This window comes from Rutidosis leptorrhynchoides, chromosome 1 (genome assembly GCF_046630445.1).
Source record: "Rutidosis leptorrhynchoides isolate AG116_Rl617_1_P2 chromosome 1, CSIRO_AGI_Rlap_v1, whole genome shotgun sequence".
Taxonomy (NCBI): Eukaryota; Viridiplantae; Streptophyta; class Magnoliopsida; order Asterales; family Asteraceae; genus Rutidosis; species Rutidosis leptorrhynchoides.
The window spans coordinates 245,390,222-245,412,213 of NC_092333.1; positions in this window are offsets into that span (position 1 = coordinate 245,390,222).

The window sequence follows — 21,992 nt, forward strand, 5'->3', positions numbered from 1 at the left end:
ACATGTAATAATAATCAAACTAGTTTATATATATTACCTATTTAATTTAGTAATATATTTGTTATTTCAAAGGTTATATATATTAATATATATTTATTTTGTATATTAATATTTATACATATAGTTATACTAATACATATATATCTATACAATTAGTATTATATTGTTAAATCAAAAATTTGTTATATGTAAGTATTTATGTAAATAATGTTATTATGTTTAATATATAATTTATATGTAATATTAATATAGTTATAGTATACGTAATAAGTATATTTTTTTATAAAAATATTTATTTGTTATGATATAATAATAATATTGATGATACTAATAATTTTAATAAAAATGATGATTTTAATAATAATGATAATTTCAATAAAAATGATACTTTTAATAAAAATGTTAATTTTAATAATAATAATGATATTACTTAATAATAATTAAAATGATAATAATAATAATAATAATAACAATATTAATAATAATAATAATAATAATAATAATAATAATAATAATAATAATAATAATAATAATAATAATAATAATAATAATAATAATAATAATAATAATAATAATAATAATAATAATAATTAGAAAGTCTACCTTTGTGTAATAAGCCTAAAAAAAATAAACGTCCCTACCCGGCCTCGAACCCGCAACCTCTTGCTAACCCGTCAACACCCAAGACCATGGCTCTGTTGCCTCTTTTATGTTTTATTCCGTAACCCATCTATATTTAACCCACTTTTCTGTTTTCTCATTATGTGCAATCATCATTCTAGCTATAATTTGGTTTCGGCCCAAACAACCAACAATCTCACGGCCCAACATACATCGGCCTAGTAGGATAAATAGGAACACGGCCCAGTTCAAGGTCTGTATACAAAAAAATATAAATAAAGAAATTTTGGTTCGTGGTTTTTAGGTTTCCAGAACATGTCTCCTCGTGGCCAACAATACTGTAGCAGCAGAAACGGGTTCGTGGGTTTCGTTTAATAAGCAGCCACGAAGTAGTTTGCAGGTTCGTGGTTATGTGAATAGTGGATTGTGGTCGATCGAAACAGAAGCCAAACATCACGGTTATCAAAAAAGTGATGGTGTTGATGATAGAAATAGACCGGAACTGTAGCAGATGGTAAACAAAGGTAGTAGGTTCGTGGTGGAGGTGTTCGAATGGTGGTCATGGGTGTTCAAGCTTGGTGGTGTGCACTGCAATATGAACCGAAAGATAATAGCAGACTAATGACGGGTGTAGTTATGGTGATGATTTGATCGTAGTGGTGGTGGTGGTGGTGTGATTATCTGAAACCAAACAGAAAAAAAAATCGATGGATATACATGGTGGTGGTCTAGTGATTGCGGGTGAGAATGGTGATGAAGCGTGATCGACCACAAGGGTTGTTTTTGGTGGTGACCGAATGAGGTTGGTGGGATGTTTGTTTCATCGATTAAGAACACGAAAAATGAAATGGGTTTGTTGAAGATGGCGGTGGTTGTAGTCGGTGATGTAAGGTGGTGATTCACAACCGCGAAACCGAAGTTAGTAGCATGATTAAGTGGTCGATGGTGGTTGTTCAAAGGGTGGTTCTTCATCCATGGTGGTTGTCAGGAGAAAGATGAAGGATGGTGGTGTTCTTGAAGTGGTGATGAAAGGAATGATAGTGCAGAGATACAAAGTCACATATATGTATACATATAATATTTAGATATTTAGATAGTGATAAGTGATAGCTGTAAAGAATTCAATAACAAATAGTAACCGAATTTAAATCACGTGAAAATTATTTGTTGGTATGCTACCGACAGTTTTCACGGATTGCTAAATCGTGGTCCGTTGGTAATCAGTGGCGGAATAAAAGTCTTCCGAAAAATCTCAAATTTTTAAATTAAATGTCTTTATTTATTTTGGTCATTATGGTATAAAATTTTATCATTAATTTATTAAATAAAAATTACATCAACTGTCCCTCTCAATTCTGGGTAAAATATAAAAAGTTCTAAAATTTAACAAACAGCTCCTAAATATATTTTTAATAAGTCTATAATTTATAGAACTCGTTTTCGGATCACCGTTTATTTTAAAATCATATAAGTTTGAATTTAGTTTGCTTAATATCAATCGGAACATCAAACGAGTATTACAATCATTAAATAATTATATTTAATATACTATATACATATATTTATATTTATTTTTATATGTATACACATTTATTTACAAATAATGGTTCGTGAATTGTCGAGACTGGTCGAAGGTCAATTGAATATATGAAACAGTTCAAAATTTTTGAGACTCAACATTACAGGCTTTGCTTATCGTGTCGGAAACATATAAAGATTAAGTTTAAATTTGGTCGGAAATTTTCGGGTCGTCACACCCTTTAGTCTATGTACTGAATGATATGATGGAGCCACTGAGTGTACTTGCCGTCAAACAACACTGGAGGTCGGGAATCTGATCCAATGATCAATGTATCTTGGGTAGACATCTTAAAAATTGAGGTAGATTCGGTAAAGATTCGGTATTACACAAATCTAAAATGAAAGTTCACAAAAATCTAACAAAAATGTCAGATTCTGTATCTGGTTCGGTACTGTAGCAGACTCGGTAAATGGTTCGGTACTGTAGCAGATTCGGTAAAGATTTGGTAAACCAGATTCTGTATCAGAAACTGATCAGTAACACAAGTATCACACCAAGATTCAATATAGATTCGGTAACCACAAGACTTGAAGCTTTAGAACACTTAAAACCAAATTATTAAGTAATACCAAGACTCTGGTTCGGTATTTGACTCGGTAGTCAAATTCTGTAAAACTTTGAACTCAAACACAATCTAATTCCTTTGAATTAGATTCGGTAACCTTGCTGCACAAGAAAACAAGTTAGTAACACACAGAATATCAAAGTACCGAATGTGAAGGATACCGAATGTCAACTGTAGCAGTTGACAAATCGAGTCTAAGTATAGAACTTAGAAATTCAATCGAATCCTTTCTCAAACCACACCAATTAGCTACGTATGATCAAGCTGAATGTGATAGAATCACTAACACACCACAATATGCAACACTTAAGATCAATTATCAACTTTGAAGCAGACTCGGTATGGCAGTTACGATACCGAGTGTTGATCGAATCTTCAAAACTTGAAGAATTGATGAAATTGAACCGTCACAAACGTGATTAAACACCTCACGTGTCATACCCCGTCCTAATCCATCTGAACGAAGTCACCAACATCTGGTCCCATTGCGATGATCGATTCCAAATAATGTCTCTAAAATGAGCAAATGCATAGCGAAAGATTTCATTCATACCTGAGAATAAACATGCTTTAAAGTGTCAACCAAAAGGTTGGTGAGTTCATAGGTTTATCATAAAACAATAAAATTCATCATTTTGATAGACCACAAGATTTAAATGCTGCATGGTACAGATGGGCCCGAATCCTATACACACCTGTAATGTACATGCGATATCTTTTAAATACAGTACACCTTTCTCTTGTACGAAATCCTTTTTCATAAATCTTAGTAACCGTACACATATCTCGTGCACAAAATTTAATACACATAACCTGTGTATAAAAATCATTCTCTCGATACATAACATTCACATCAATTGGTGGCAATTATCATGTCCACATAATTCAATGGTGGAAATTATCATGTCCACATAATTCAGTGGTGGCAATTATCATGTCCACATAATTCAATGGTGGCAATTATCATGTCCACATAATTCAATGGTGGCAATTATCATGTCCACATAATTCAATAATAATCAGCAGAACTTCTGTCTGCAAAATAATTCATTCGAGGAATGTTTTGCTTGTGTCTATCTAGTGAAACATTTATAAAAGCATTTCAAGTATTCGCAGTTCAAAATATATTTCAAAAGCATTTAATAAAGCAGTTGTAAAAACAGCGCATGTATTCTCAGTCCCAAAAATGTAAAGAGTAAAAAGGAATCAAATGAATTCACATCCAATATTTTGTAGTAAAAATATTCATACGACGAAACTGAACAATGCAGAGTTGGCGTCGGATTCACGAACCTATTTCATTTATATATATATATATATATTAATATACATAATTGTAATCGAACAATTTATATATTTTTTTTTATGTTAATAAATTATATGTTTCATTAATAACTTAATTAACTATTTTTATTCTATATACTTTAGATACATAATTATTATTTATTATAAAAATATTACTATAGTTATGTCATATGTATTTAAATATATTTTTATATCACAAATATTTATTTGGTAAAATAATATTAATAATAATAAATAAAAGGTGTATTTGATTAATAATAATAATACTAATGATAATAATAATAATAATAATAATATAAATGTTCATTTTAAAAATGATAATTTTTATAAAGATAATAACTTTACTAAAAATGTTAGGTTTTAATAAAAATATAGTTTTAATAAAAAATGATAGCTTTGATAATTGTAATTATAATGATACTATTAATAGAAATGATAATAATAATAATAATAATTCTAATAATAATAATAATAATAATGATAATTTTTGTAAAAGTGATAATAATGATAATAATTCTTAATGATAACAATACTTATTAATGTTAATCATATTAATAATAGTAATGGTATTGTCGATAATAATACACATGTTAATTATAGTAATAATAATGATAATAATATTTATAAAAGTGATAGTAATCCTAATATTAGTGATAATAATAGTCATGTTATTAATATTAGGGATAATAACAATTAATCATAATAATAACAATAATAATTAATAATAATAATAATAATAGTAATAGTAATAATAATAATAATAATAATAATAATAATAATAATAATAATAATAATAATAATAATAATAATAATAATAATAATAATAATAATAATAATAATAATAATAATAATTGTAAGGAAGTAATAATAAAAATTTAATAACTACCTCAAGTGTAAGCTTCTAAAAAAAAAAAAGGTTTGTCACAGACTGGGCTCGAACCCGAGACCTCTCGCTACCCGTCAACACACTAAACCATTCCTCCATTCCATTATTTCCTGATTTATACACAGCTCAATCCTACTTAACCTATTTCGTTTTCTGTTTACCATTCCTTCTTCATAACAAAATCTTAATCGATCCTAGAAATCCTTTTTAATCTTAAAAGTAATTACAACCTGGTTTTAAGATTTTATATCCAACACATAAACAATTATCTATGATTAATTGAATTAACAAAACAAATAAAAAAATAAATAAAAAATAAAAGAAACAAGTGCTGCTACTGTCGCGACAAAAAAAAATATTGATTTCAATTTTGATTTTTAAACTTTGAGATTGAAACAAACACACTGCAGAGAGTGTTCGATTGATAGAAGAAAAGAAGAAAAAAATTTAAAAAAAAAACAACATAGCAGCAGCAGTAATACGCAAGAACAAGAACAAAAAATAAATAAATAAACCCAAAATTCGATTTCCTTATATTGATTGCTTCAAGCTACTAACCCAACTTTATATATATATATATATATATATATATATATATATATATATATATATATATATATACACACACACATATACATACATATATACACACATATACATACATATATACACACACACACACACATATATATACACACACACACACACACACACACACATATATATATATATATATATATATATATATATATATATATATATATATATATATATATATATATATATATATATATATATATATATATATATATATATATATATATATATAAAGTTGTTATAAATCATTCATCAAATGCTCGTAACCTAACATTACAGCCTGAAACATCCTACAATTTTCCAATTCGAATGAAGAACACAGTTTGACTTTTTATTCTTAAAACTTTAACCTTCAATTTCGAATTCAATTTGATAAATTAAAGCTTGAAATTTTTCAGAGAGCTTCACTAGACTATTCCTAATAACTCTGTGTTATTAGATTTTGATAAATGATTTGAATTTGTGTTTTGACCAAAACTGATTGTGGAGTTATAAAATAAAGATAAATCTCTCTCAATTCCCTCTGATTCTTCGAATAGCCACACAGGTTTTCATTGAGTGATTTTGAACGATCGTTGCAGCAGAAGAATGGATTGAGTAGTTTTTTTTGTAGAGTGGATGATTGGGGTCGACAATATATCACGAGAAGGAGGAAGAACGGAAAGAAAAAATATATATAATAAACTGATGGCGATTCCCTTCACACGCGTATATATCTGCTATATATATTATTTTACTTTAAATTTTTATTAATGAATATATTAATAAATGTAATATTGTTAATATTAATACATATAATAATAATAATAATAAAACTAAAAATAATAATAATAATGATATTAATATAGCAATTTACTATTACACATAATTTATTTGCATAGAATGAAATATTATAAATTTCTTCATATATTATTTATATCACGATATTCATGTATATTAATCTACAATTGTTATTATATAACTATTCATCATAACTTCGTTAAGAAATAAAACAAATATTTCCAAATAATGTTTTCAAAATAAGTAATTACATATTTTCTAAAATACTATATATATAAGTAGTACATAATAAGTTTTTATTGTATATTATTTTACGTTCTTAATTCTAACAATTTTATCGTACAATATTATAATTTAAATAGTTAATTTTTAACAAATAATATTTTAAATTATACGTCCAATTATTATTTATATCTATCTATATATTTGAATATATATGTATCTATTTACAAATAGTTGTTCGTGAAACGTCGGGAACAGTTGAAAGTCAATTGAATATATGAAACAGTTCAAAATTTTTGAGACTCAACTTAACAGACTTTGCTCATCGTCGTTATCATATAAAGATTTAGGTTTAAATTTGATCGGAAATTTCCGGGTCGTCACATCACGAATCTAATGACCCGTCCTAATCCATCTGGACGAATACATTACATTTGGTTACATTGCGAGGTACTTGACCTCTATACGATACATTTTACAAACATTGTATTCGTTTTTAAAAGACAAACATTCATTACATCGAAAGTTGACGGCATGCATACCATTTCATAATATATACAACTATAAATGACTTAATAATAATCTTGATGAACTCAACGACTCGAATGCAACATCTTTTGAAATATGCCATGAATGACTCTAAGTAATATCTCTAAAATGAGCAAATGCACAGCGAAAGATTTTTTTCATACCTGAGAATAAACATGCTTCCAAGTGGCAACCAAAAGGTTGGTGAGTTCATAGGTTTATCGTAAACAATAAAATTCATCATTTTAATAGACCACAAGATTTAAATACAGTACACCTATCTCATGTACGAAACCATATTTCATAATGCTTAGCAGAGTATGTTCGTATCCTTTTCTCCCCCGTAGGTTGCCTCGTGATTTTTAATAAACGTACACATATCTCGTGCACAAAAACTAATACACATAACCTGTGTATAAAAGTCATTCATACGAACTACAAACACCTGGTAATCGACCTTAACAAAATGCATCTAGAATATCCCCCGTATACCGGCATTCTGCACGGTCATGCAAAAAGCATACAATCAGGTCACTCTTTTAAATATGATGGTTGTGTACACCTCACAAGCAGATCATATCTTTTAAAGTTGGCGGTTGTATACCTATTTCGAAGTACTAAAGCAGTTCAAATTCTCTGACTGGGGCTTGTTAGTGCCCATAGATCTATCTTTAGGATTCGCGTCAATTTGGGGCTCGGTTTCCAAATTCTAAGATTACCAGACTAAAAAGGGGTGATATCTGGTGTACTCATAACTCATTCGTAGAATGTTTTTAAGTACTTGTGTCTATTTCGTCAAACATTTATAAAAGCATTTCATGTATTCTCAGTTCAACATATATTTCAAAAACATTTAATAAAGCAGTTATAAAAACAGCGCATGTATTCTCAGTCCCAAAAATGTAAAGAGTAAAAGGGAGCAAATGAACTCACAATACTCTATTTTGTAGTAAAAATACATATGATGACATTGAACAAGTGTAGGGTTGGCCTTGGATTCACGAACCTATATCATTTGTATAAATATATTAACAAATATAATGGTAATCGAATAAATTTATATATTATTATTAGTGATATAATTATTTTATGCTTCATTAATTTATTTATTAATATTAAAAATAATTTCTTATTAAGGTAGTTTAATAATTTATTTATAAAAATCAGAACTTTACATAAAGGTCTTTATGAAAAAAATATATAGTTTAATTAATAATATTTTATTGATAGAATATAGTATTATGTAATATTAATATAATTGTAATGTATTTTTATATAAAAAAATATCTATTTGTAATAATACTAATAGGAATAATAATAAAAATGATAGTAATAATAGTAATATAATTGTTAATTTAAAAAAAAATTAATAAAGATAATTACTTTACTAAAAATGTTAAGTTTTAATAATAATTATAGTTTTAATAAAAATGATAACTTTGATAGTTGTAGTTATAATGATACTTTTAATAGAAATGATAATAATAATAATAATAGTTCTAATAATAATAAAAATGATAATTTTTATAAAAGTGATAATAATGATAATAATTCTTAAATGATAAAATTAATAATATGTTAATTATACTTATAATAATAATAATGTTAATGGTTATGATACTTTTAATAATGATAATAATAATAATAATTAAAGTGCTAATAATAATTATCATACTAGTAAAAATAATAATAACTAACGATAATAACAATACTAATACTTAATAACAATAATAATAATAATAATAATAATAATAATAACAATAATAATGATAACAATAATAATGTTTTTAATACTTATAACTATTATAATAATAATAAGTGTTATAGTACTAATAATAACAATAACAATAATAATAATCATAGTAATAACTATAATAATAATACAAATAATAATAATAACAATATTAATAATAATAATAAGAAGAAGAAGAAGAAAAACTACCTCATAAATCGGCCCAAAAAAAAAAATAATGACCTGCCAAGGCTCGAACCCGTGACCTCCCGTTCACTCGAGACACACTTAACCATTGAGTTGTTGCTCGTTTTCTGATATTAAACCTATTTCTAATAAATATAACCCGTACGTATTCATCTTCTTCTTCTTCATTAAAAAAAATCGACTAGTGATCGATTATCATAATTATAACACACATTGGATTAGTTTTAGGATTAAAACCAAAGCATAAATGATTCGTAAATTTGACAGTTTGAATTTAATCAGAAAAAAATAAAATAAAACGAATATAGCAGCGTTTTTATTCAAAACAAGAACTCGAGTATTGATTATGAAATTAAAGCAGTTTTAGACAGATATTACAACATAAAAGATATTGTAATTCACTTCTTGAAACTTTCTGGATCATCAATTAGACTTAAAACATCGAAATTAATTCAAATTTTACCAAGAACGATTGCTTTGACTTTTTGAAATATAACTTTGACTCCAAAATCCGATTTCAATTCGACGAATTGAAGTCTGAAACTTTCAGTATAGTTGAAGTATAAGATTTTTAACAACACTGCATTTCAAATTTTTTGAAATTCATTAAGAATTTGAGCAGTTTGAAAAATTACATCAAGAACAGGGCAGCGCCTATGTTCTTCAATGTTTTTGATTTAATTCGATTAAATAAACGCAGTACTAATTGGTAAATGATATTGAGGATGTAATGGTGATTGAAGGTAGTAATATCTTAGTGTAATCTCTTTGTTTTATAGCCCTATGAGTCGACTAGGATAATAAATAAGAAAAATAAATAATTAAATAGAAATTACAAGGATTGGGACTCTCAACTGAATTTGGATTCTAATGGAACAAAGGGAATCGAATTGTACTGGACTGGGAGCAAAAATCAAACAATACTATAGCCTGATCACGACTTCAAACAGAATACATATTTTCTATATTTTTTATATGTTTTTAATGTATTTATATATGTATATATATCTGTATATATATAATCAGTATATATCTATATTTTATATCCGTATATTTATCTGAATATGTGTATATCTGATTATATCTATATTTGTATATATAGTTACATATCGACCATATCTATATCTGTATTTAAATATGTAAATAAAATATAATAATATTAATTATACAACCTTAAAATTTAATATTTATTTTAATAATAACATTGGAATTAATAATAATAAATAAATTAATAATGATGATAATATCAATAATTCTAATAAACATATTAATAATAATAATAAATAATAATGATACTAATAATCATAAAAATGATAATTTTAATAAGTTTATTAATTATAATTAATAAGAATGATAATAATAATAATATTGTTAATGATACCTATAATAAATTGTATTATTTTCTAAGAATATTTATGATAATAATGATTTTAAATGATAATGGTAATTATAAATAATAATAATCTTAATCAAAATTTTACTACTTATTATATTATACTAGAGATATTAACAAGGATAACAAAAATCATTTATGTTTATAATTCTTAATAATAATTATGATACAATACATAATCATTATAATAACTGATAATATTTAAATTACTATTATAATATATACATAAAACTAATACTGATATTGATATTAGTTTTAGTATTAATAATGAAAGTAATAATAAAGTTATTATAACGACTATATTCTTGACTTGTGTTTACATTTAATATATACAATTTATTAATTATGTAATATTTAATAACTATATATATATATATATATATATATATATATATATATATATATATATATATATATATATATATATATATATATATATATATATATATATATATATATATTATAATAATTATCTATAGAAATCCTATATTTATATATAAATTCATTTTGAGTACACTTAATTATTTTATAACTTATCTTACATAATTAGTTTTAATGTTTAAATTATATTTTATAATTTCAAATTATTATATATGCTTACATTTATATATACATATTTATTTACAAATAATTGTCTGTGAATCGTCGAAAATGATCAAAGGTCAAATGTTATCATGAAATAGTTTCAAAATTTTGTAACCCAACGTTACAGACTTTGCTTATCTTGTCGAAATCATATAAGATTTAAGTTTAAATTTGGTCGGAAATTTCCGGGTCGTCACAGTACCTACCCGTTAAAGAAATTTCGTCCCAAAATTTGATCGTGGTCGTCATAGCAAACATTAAAAATGTTTTCATGACGAATTTGAGCTGATAAATAGAGTTTTATTACTGTTGAGTGATATGGATAAGATAATTCGATTACTTGAAGGGTACGACTGAAGCTATCACTAAATAGTGAAATGAGAAAGACATGTTTCATCATAACTTTTGACTAGTCATGGTTGAATTTAGAAAATAAGGTGTGTCTTAACTTTTGACGTTATCTTTGTTGAATTCTGGAACTTAAGGGATTTAAAGAAAATCTTCGAAATCTAAAAGATTTGATTCTTCGGCGAATAAGGAAATTAAGATCTCTATAATTAAATGCGGTCATCTGTCTCAATTGTTACGTCTGGTTTTTCCTTTATAAATTAAACTTTTTCCGTTCCCTTATTTTCACCATTCATATACTTTCTTCCTAAGTTCATACATCCAAAAGATTGTGAAAATGCTTAATCCAGTTCTAATCCTTGATATTTTCCTATTTATCATTTTTGTCATCCTTCTTTCCAATCTTTCACCAGAAAAATCTGTTTACTTCTACTATTACCTTAGGATGATACTATTCTTAATTATACCGTGTCTTTATATTGCTATTCGTATTAACATCTACGGTTTGTAACTTCCGTGTTGTTATTGGGCTTTATATTTTCTCTTATATTTTGGAGTTCTTTACCTTTTTATTCTCTTTTCAACCTTTAGTAAAGCGAGTAATGATCCAGAATTCGTAAGTATGGAGTTTCGAATGAACTTCATGTTCTAAACAAAAAAGAACGTAATAGCACGATTTGATTTGTCAAATTACCAGAATCATTGAGAATAGAACTATCAAGAATATACTTTCTTGATATGTTCAGAAGTTAAGCAGAATGAAAGAGTTATGTAACATGGCACATGATGACGTTATGATCTGTGAATTATCACGTCCCATTAGAAACTCAGCATGACTTACTGTAATTTAATCACGTTGATCAAGTGTCATTATATTATACTAACTCATGCTTCAGTTTCTACTTCAAAAACATTCATATTTCAAATTCGAACTTTTTTTTTTAGAATTTTAGAAACTAAAACAGTTTCTTTCATGATATAACACAGATAGAGCGGAGAGATAATTAATATCGGACAAGAATATTTATGAAGATATCTTCAGAAATATTGAGGATATTAATAAAGAAAGATACGATGATATCTTAGAATTTCAGAATCAAATTGTGATGAAGAAATTCATTCACGATGATTTAGAGCGGTTAAGGAGTAAGGTATTCGCTAAAGATTTCATCAGAAATAGAATCATCAGGATTCTTTATGTACAAGTTTAGCCCTTGTGGTTTGTTCAGAGTCTCCTTCATGGTTTGCTCAATCCATTTTTCTAGTACAAATTTTCCATTGAGTGTTTCCAACACTCCATTCTTTATCATTAAACTTTTGACTGTTAAGGCGGTCTTCAGTTTTCACTGCTTCATCAGCTTTTTCAAAGTTCAATGTATTGATTCGTAGGCTGGGTGCTTTTCAGAATTTCAGAATGAAAGATCATAATTCTAAGAGATAGATGTTATATGTATACATATAACTGCTGATGTAGACATGCAGCGAGATTTCAAAATACTGATTGCTGATTCCCAATAATTGGTATGGCAATTCTCGTTACGGGATACGGATGAATATATGATAGGGTTTTGATGAACGAATATAATGGTTTTTCAGAGAGACTTAAGCCGATGAGTAATGAAGTTGCGGGTAAGTTTATTGCTAATGTAGTGGAATATAAACGGTTCTCCGGTAATGATGATGAAAGGCAACTTATATATCAAGGTTATAATAAGACTTATTTGAATGAAAGATCGAAATTGATTTGCTGAAGCTGTGACAAAATTGGCTACTTTGAAAAGGAATTGCAAAGTTATTTTCGGTAAAAACAACGCCAAAAGAGCTAGCACAGATACGTGTTTAACGTTTACTTAGGTTCCAAGAGTTTTTTAGATACATAACTATATGCATCAATCTTTTCTTTCATAGATGAAGTGCAGTTGGTTCATCCTCTTGATTGAGGTATTTTCAAGAATCATAAAAGGTTTGAACGCAGATTGGAATCGTCAAGATACAAATGAGGTTTAAGATGAAATCAAGAGGCAAACTTGAAGAAATGTTTAGTTTCATATGTTATAATCAATATTTTAATTTATTTTAATTGTCCAATGTTGGTAGTCAATAGTTAGTAGTCCACAGTTAGTAATTCAATAATTCATATATAAATTCGAATTAATTAATACGTATCGTGACCCATTGTATACATGTCTCAGACTCGATCACAACTTAAAGTATATATATTATTTTAGAATCAACCTCAACCCTGTATAGCTAACTCCAGTATTACCGCATATAGAGTGTCTATGGTTATTCCAAATAATATATATAGATGCGTCGATATGATATGTCAAAACCTTGTATACGTGTCCCGATATTTAAAATGCGTAAATAACAGTATTTAAATGACGATAAATAAAGTGCGTAAAATAAATAACAGAAATTAAATGACGATAAATAAAATTGCGAGAATTTAAAATTGCAATAATTAAATTGCGATAAATAAATGTAATATGGAATTAACAGTTAGCTAGGAACAGTTAGCTAGGATTTTGTTAGCGTGGATTCTTAACAAAATTTCTCATAGCTAATTTGTTTGTTTCTAATAAATTTTATTTTTTTGTCCAATGTTTTCTTCATTATGCCACTTGTTGGATTCTGATAGGTCAAAATCCAAATATGAAATTAAATGAAAATGGTTATTCTTTGGTGAACGGATACGTATATTTGTGGATGTAAGTAGGATAGTAAATAACTGTTGAATCAGATTCGAAGAATGTACAGTGTAACTTATTAATGTGAAATTTAAATATTTCTAGGGTATTACCTACCCGTTAAAATATTTTCACCATTAACAGTTTGTACAAAAGAATTTTTAATTACAATCTTTATGAAAATATAGTTACATATATATATTTTCTTCAGATGTAATATAGATTTAATGAGTTAAAATGATATTAATCTCATTTGATTTATCGTTAACACCAGAATACATAATCTCTAAAACATTAGAAATTATATAATCGTCATGTAGAACAAAGATAAATGATGTAGAACGATTCGTAGAACGATGATTATGCTCGAGGTACATAATGAGATGTTGAGGCATGTGATGTTGAAACTTGTTTGTTGGTTGTACTGTTGGTGCTGGTGATGTTGATGAAGCTGGTACGTTTTGCACCATATTTTCCAAGGCTACAACTCGGGCGCGAAGCTCGTTGACTTCTTTGATTTACTCCAGGATGATTGGCGATTGGAACGAGCGAATGAATAAGGTTTAGAATTTTAGATATAATATAATCGTGGCGAGATGCTCTAGAAATGAGGCTGAAAATGGTGTTTCGGATAGGTTCGCCGATAAGTGCTTCAGGTTCATCGTCAAGAGGTGAATTTTGTTGATGGAAAGGATCACCCTCTTCTTGTCTCCAATGATTAAGTAGACTACGAACCCATCAGATGAATTGGGCATGGCTGATTGGTTGATTCATTCTGGTGACACTGCTTTCGGAGCTCGAGTGAAACTCCATATCGGAATCCGAGGCACTTGAACTAGTGGCGAATTCCATTTCGTACGATTGAACAAAAGATTTCGTAGATTACGGAGGAATTTACGGAATATGTAAAGCAAGGTTTACAGTAACAGATACGCTAAGATATGATTTAGCAGATACGCTAAGATATGAATTTTGTCTATACACTATTCATGCAATCAATGCAGTAAGATGTGTCTAGACTAAGAATGATAAGCATGTAATTTCTGACAAGAAAATGATAAGAAAAACTTTTTGACATGCAGACCAGGTTCAAGTCCAGACTTATTAATGTATCCTAACAACTACTAGGCCGAAGTCCAGACTCATTAATGCATCCTAACAACTACTAGTTAGACACACTAATGCAAGACCTGGTTCGCTACGACCACCTCTCTGATACCAACTCTAATGACCCGTCCTAATCCATCTGGACGAATACATTACATTTGGTTACATTGCGAGGTACTTGACCTCTATACGATACATTTTACAAACATTGTATTCGTTTTTAAAAGACAAACATTCATTACATCGAAAGTTGACGGCATGCATACCATTTCATAATATATACAACTATAAATGACTTAATAATAATCTTGATGAACTCAACGACTCGAATGCAACATCTTTTGAAATATGCCATGAATGACTCCAAGTAATATCTCTAAAATGAGCAAATGCACAGCGAAAGATTTTTTTCATACCTGAGAATAAACATGCTTTCAAGTGGCAACCAAAAGGTTGGTGAGTTCATAGGTTTATCGTAAACAATAAAATTCATCATTTTAATAGACCACAAGATTTAAATACAGTACACCTATCTCATGTACGAAACCATATTTCATAATGCTTAGCAGAGTATGTTCGTATCCTTTTCTCCCCCGTAGGTTGCCTCGTGATTTTTAATAAACGTACACATATCTCGTGCACAAAAACTAATACACATAACCTGTGTATAAAAGTCATTCATACGAACTACAAACACCTGGTAATCGACCTTAACAAAATGCATCTAGAATATCCCCCGCATACCGGCATTCTGCACGGTCATGCAAAAAGCATACAATCAGGTCACTCTTTTAAATATGATGGTTGTGTACACCTCACAAGCAGATCATATCTTTTAAAGTTGGCGATTGTATACCTATTTCGAAGTACTAAAGCAGTTCAAATTCTCTGACTGGGGCTTGTTAGTGCCCATAGATCTATCTTTAGGATTCGCGTCAATTTGGGGCTCGGTTCCCAAATTCTCAGATTACCAGACTAAAAAGGGGTGATATCTGGTGTACTCATAACTCATTCGTAGAATGTTTTTAAGTACTTGTGTCTATTTCGTCAAACATTTATAAAAGCATTTCATGTATTCTCAGTTCAACATATATTTCAAAAACATTTAATAAAGCAGTTATAAAAACAGCGCATGTATTCTCAGTCCCAAAAATGTAAAGAGTAAAAGGGAGCAAATGAACTCACAATACTCTATTTTGTAGTAAAAATACATATGACGACATTGAACAAGTGTAGGGTTGGCCTTGGATTCACGAACCTATATCATTTGTATAAATATATTAACAAATATAATGGTAATCGAATAAATTTATATATTATTATTAGTGATATAATTATTTTATGCTTCATTAATTTATTTATTAATATTAAAAATAATTTCTTATTAAGGTAGTTTAATAATTTATTTATAAAAATCAGAACTTTACATAAAGGTCTTTATGAAAAAAATATATAGTTTAATTAATAATATTTTATTGATAGAATATAGTATTATGTAATATTAATATAATTGTAATGTATTTTTATATAAAAAAATATCTATTTGTAATAATACTAATAGGAATAATAATAAAAATGATAGTAATAATAGTAATATAATTGTTAATTTAAAAAAAAAATTAATAAAGATAATTACTTTACTAAAAATGTTAAGTTTTAATAATAATTATAGTTTTAATAAAAATGATAACTTTGATAGTTGTAGTTATAATGCTACTTTTAATAGAAATGATAATAATAATAATAGTTCTAATAATAATAAAAATGATAATTTTTATAAAAGTGATAATAATGATAATAATTCTTAAATGATAAAATTAATAATATGTTAATTATACTTATAATAATAATAATAATAATGTTAATGGTTATGATACTTTTGATAATGATAATAATAATAATAATAATAATTAAAGTGCTAATAATAATTATCATACTAGTAAAAATAATAATAATAACTAACGATAATAACAATACTAATACTTAATAACAATAATAATAATAATAATAACAATAATAATGTTTTTAATACTTATAACTATTATAATAATAATAAGTGTTATAGTACTAATAATAACAATAAAAATAATAATAATCATAGTAATAACTATAATAATAATAATAAAATAATAAGAACAATATTAATAATAATAATAATAATAATAATAATAAGAAAAACTACCTCATAAATCGGCCCAAAAAAAATAATGACCCTGCCAAGGCTCGAACCTGTGACCTCCCGTTCACTCGAGACACACTTAACCATTGAGCTGTTGCTCATTTTCTGATATTAAACCTATTTCTAATAAATATAACCCGTACATATTCATCTTCTTCTTCTTCATTAAAAAAAATTGACCTGTGATCGATTATCATAATTATAGCACACATTGGATTAGTTTTAGGATTAAAACCAAAGCATAAATGATTCGTAAATTTGACAGTTTGAATTTAATCAAAAAAAAAATAAAATAAAACGAATATAGCAGCATTTTTATTCAAAACAAGAACTCGAGTATTGATTATGAAATTAAAGCGGTTTTAGACAGATATTACAACATAAAAGATATTGTAATTCACTTCTTGAAACTTTCTGGATCGTCAATTAGACTTAAAACATCAAAATTAATTCAAATTTTACCAAGAACGATTGCTTTGACTTTTTGAAATATAACTTCGACTCCAAAATTTGATTTCAATTCTACGAATTGAAGTCTGAAACTTTCACTATAGTTGAAGTATAAGATTTTTAACAACACTGCATTTCAAATTTTTGAAATCATTAAGAATTCGAGCTGTTTGAAAAATTACATCAAGAACAAGGCAGTGCCTGTGTTCTTCGATGTTTTTGATTTAATTCGATTAAATAAACGCAGTAATAATTGGTGAATGATATTGAGGATGTAATGGTGATTGAAGGTAGTAATATCTTAGTGTAATATCTTTGTTTTATAGCCCTATGAGTCGACTAGGATAATAAATCAGAAAAATAAATAATTAAATAGAAATTACAAGGATTGGGACTCTCAACTGAATTTGGATGCTAATGGAACAAAGGGAATCGAATTGTACTGGATTGGGAGCAAAAATCAAACAATACTATAGCCTGATCACGACTTCAAACAGAATACATATTTTCTATATTTTTTATATGTTTTTAATGTATTTATATATGTATATATACCTGTATATATATAATCAGTATATATCCATATTTTATATCCGTATATTTATCTGAATATGTGTATATCTGATTATATCTGTATTTGTATATATAGTTATATATGGACCATATCTATATCTGTATTTAAATATGTAAAGAAAATATAATAATATTAATTATACAACCTTAATATTTAATATTTATTTTAATAATAACAATGGAACTAATAATAATAAATAAATTAATAATGATGATAATATCAATAATTCTAATAAACATATTAATAATAATAATAATAAATAATAATGATACTAAAAATCATAAAAATGATAATTTTAATAATTTATTAATAATAATTAATAAGAATGATAATAATAATATTATTAATGATACCTATAATAAATTGTATTATTTTCTAAGAATATTTATGATAATAATGATTTTAAATGATAATGGTAATTATAAATAATAATAATCTTAATTATAATTTTACTACTTATTATATTATACTGGTGATATTAACAATGATAACAAAAATCATTATGTTTATAATTATTAATAACAATTAACAATAATTATAATACAATACAATACATAATCATTATAATAACTGATAATATTTAAATTACAATTATAATATATACATAAAACTAATACTGACATTGATATTAGTTTTAGTATTAATAATGAAAGTAATAATAAAGTTATTATAACGATTAAATTCTTGACTTGTGTTTACATTTAATATATATAATTTATTAATTATGTAATATTTAATAACTATATATATATATATATATATATATATATATATATATATATATATATATATATATATATATATATATATATATATATTACAATACATATTATAATAATTATCTATAGAAATCCTATATTTATATATAAATTCATTTTGAGTACACTTAATTATTTTATAACTTATCTTACATAATTAGTTTTAATGTTTAAATTATATTTTATAATTTAAAATTATTATATATGCTTACATTTATATATACATATTTATTTACAAACAATTGTCCGTGAATCGTCGAAAATGGTCCAAGGTCAAATGTTATCATGAAATAGTTTCAAAATTTTGTAACCCAACATTACAGACTTTGCTTATCTTGTCGAAATCATATAAGATTTAAGTTTAAATTTGGTCGGAAATTTCCGGGTCGTCACAACGAACACAGCTGAATCCACAAACTTTCACTAAAATACATAATCAAGCTGGAATTGATCAATACCGAGAGTTTTAACCACGAACTCTAAAAAAAATCAACTTGATTCTCCATAATTGTTGTTAAAAAGCTGTAATGAAGATCAAAACTCTTTTTAATCAATCTAATAAACCTTCGTTGAACTTATCACATGAATTTAAACGTTAGATTATCAAATTCGAATATACCGAATCTGATTCAATCTAATCGAGAGTGTACAGATTCTGTAATCTTCAATCTCTGAATTGATATAGTGATGTAGAATCACTTCCTGGAAGCTCTGATACAAAATGATAGGTCAAATCATGGTGAGATTAGAAGATGTGATGAGTTTGAGTGAGACTCGGTAAGTGAAGAACATATTCGGTATTAGAGAGAATCGGTAAAATTACATTCCACAGCTTCTAGAAATCAGTTACAATGCAATGGCTATTTAATTAGGACTACTTAGGTTCCTTATATAGCCCTCTTCTAAGGAACCTTCATTTAGGCTTATTTCACATTAAACACTATACATACTTCGGGGTCTTAACAAATTCATTACTTCAAACTGATTGCTCTATATCTTCATGACATGGATAGTTCTAATTATAAAATATTTCTTAATTATTGTCATGATTTTATCATTTGCTTTAAAGATATTACTCCCTCCGTCTCATTTCAATAGTCCAGTTTTGACTTTTAAGGTCTTTTTTGCTCAACATTGACTTAAAATAACTTTATTTGTGATATATATTTTATTTGATGAAAGTTATACCAATGAAAATACATTTGAACATTAATTCATTCATATAAATTTCATCGAATAATATATAACACAAACAAAAATATTTTGAATCAAAGTTTAATACAAAAGACTTTGAAAAAAGAAAGTAGACTATTGAAATGAGACAGATGGAGCATGATTAACTAAAATACTTGGTATTGAATGTTAAATTAAACAAATATGCATGTATATGAATGAACTATTATTGTTATCTTGAGTTGCGTTAGATTTCAATTTGCCATGACATATTTTCTCTTATAAAATTTGGATTATTATGTTATGGAATCTAAAACGTCAAGTCAAATTTTGTGCATATGAAGTGACAATATTTAATTATCCGTTTTAAGGAACTCAATTATGACAAGTTGTATGTTTTGACACTTGTGACATTTAAGAATTATTACTCGTATTATTTTATAAATTCTTATAATGTAAGTAATTGAACCATAACTTAAAGGTTGCAATTTTTTTGTTAACGACAAATAAATACGGAGTAATTGTGTAATTCTTACATCCGTTAAGTGGAAAGCAAAAAGGAATTTAACATGTCAATTTTTTTTGACGTAATGAGAAAATTATGAAAACTTACGTTTTACTTATGAGATATAATATAAAAGATTGGATAAAATAAAAATTCATAGTTAACTCATCTTATTGCAATGATTATACACAAATGTTCACTACAATCTTAATGTGAAGTTTTTATTTTACAATAATGATAATGATTAATGATTAATGTTATGTTATTGATGGGATAATTTATTAACTAATTGATGTTACGATCAAAGAGAAAGCAAGAGTTTTTATATTAAACTCACATAATTAATACTTCTCAATTATGTCATCAATAATATTTATTGGACACTAATTATTTTAGTCCAACTCAAAATGTTAATAAACTATCCTATTAAATTCAAAGAAAACTGAAAGGACCCGTCCTAATTCACCTGGACGAAGTCATCAACATTTGGTCCCATTGCGATGATCGGCTCCAAGTAATGTCCTTATATTGAGCAAATGCACAGCGGAAGACTTAATTCGTACCTGAGAATAAACATGCTTTAAAGTGTCAACCAAAAGGTTGGTGAGTTCATAGGTTTATCATAACAATCATTTCAATATGTTAATAGACCACAAGATTTCATAATCATAAACATAATACACTCGCAAGTGTATGTAAAGCATTCTAAGTGGTTGAGCACTTGGTAACCATACTTAACATTTAATCAACGTCGCATATTCCCTTTATTATGAAATCTCACTACACCGTACCAAGTGTAGTCACCAAAACGAAGTACTGTGCAACCGTTGAATACTGGTCGTCCAGTCCGGTTGGGGTTGTCAGGCCCGATAGATCTATCAACAGGATTCGCGTTTACAATACCCATGTAAATAGTAGTTACCAAGCTACAGGGAAATATGCCAGTGGTACAACTCAACGTAGAATATATTTTTAAGTACTTGTATCTATTTTGTAAACCTTTATAAAAGCAGCGCATGTATTCTCAGCCCAAAAATATATATTGCAAAAGCAATTAAAAAGGGAGCAAATGAAACTCACTTTTGCCTTGAAGGTATTTAATTCGACTTGGTCTCCGATAGATATCATGAACCTAACCATATATATAATATATCAATATATTTTCTTTTTAAGTAATCGTTACATATATATATATATATATATAT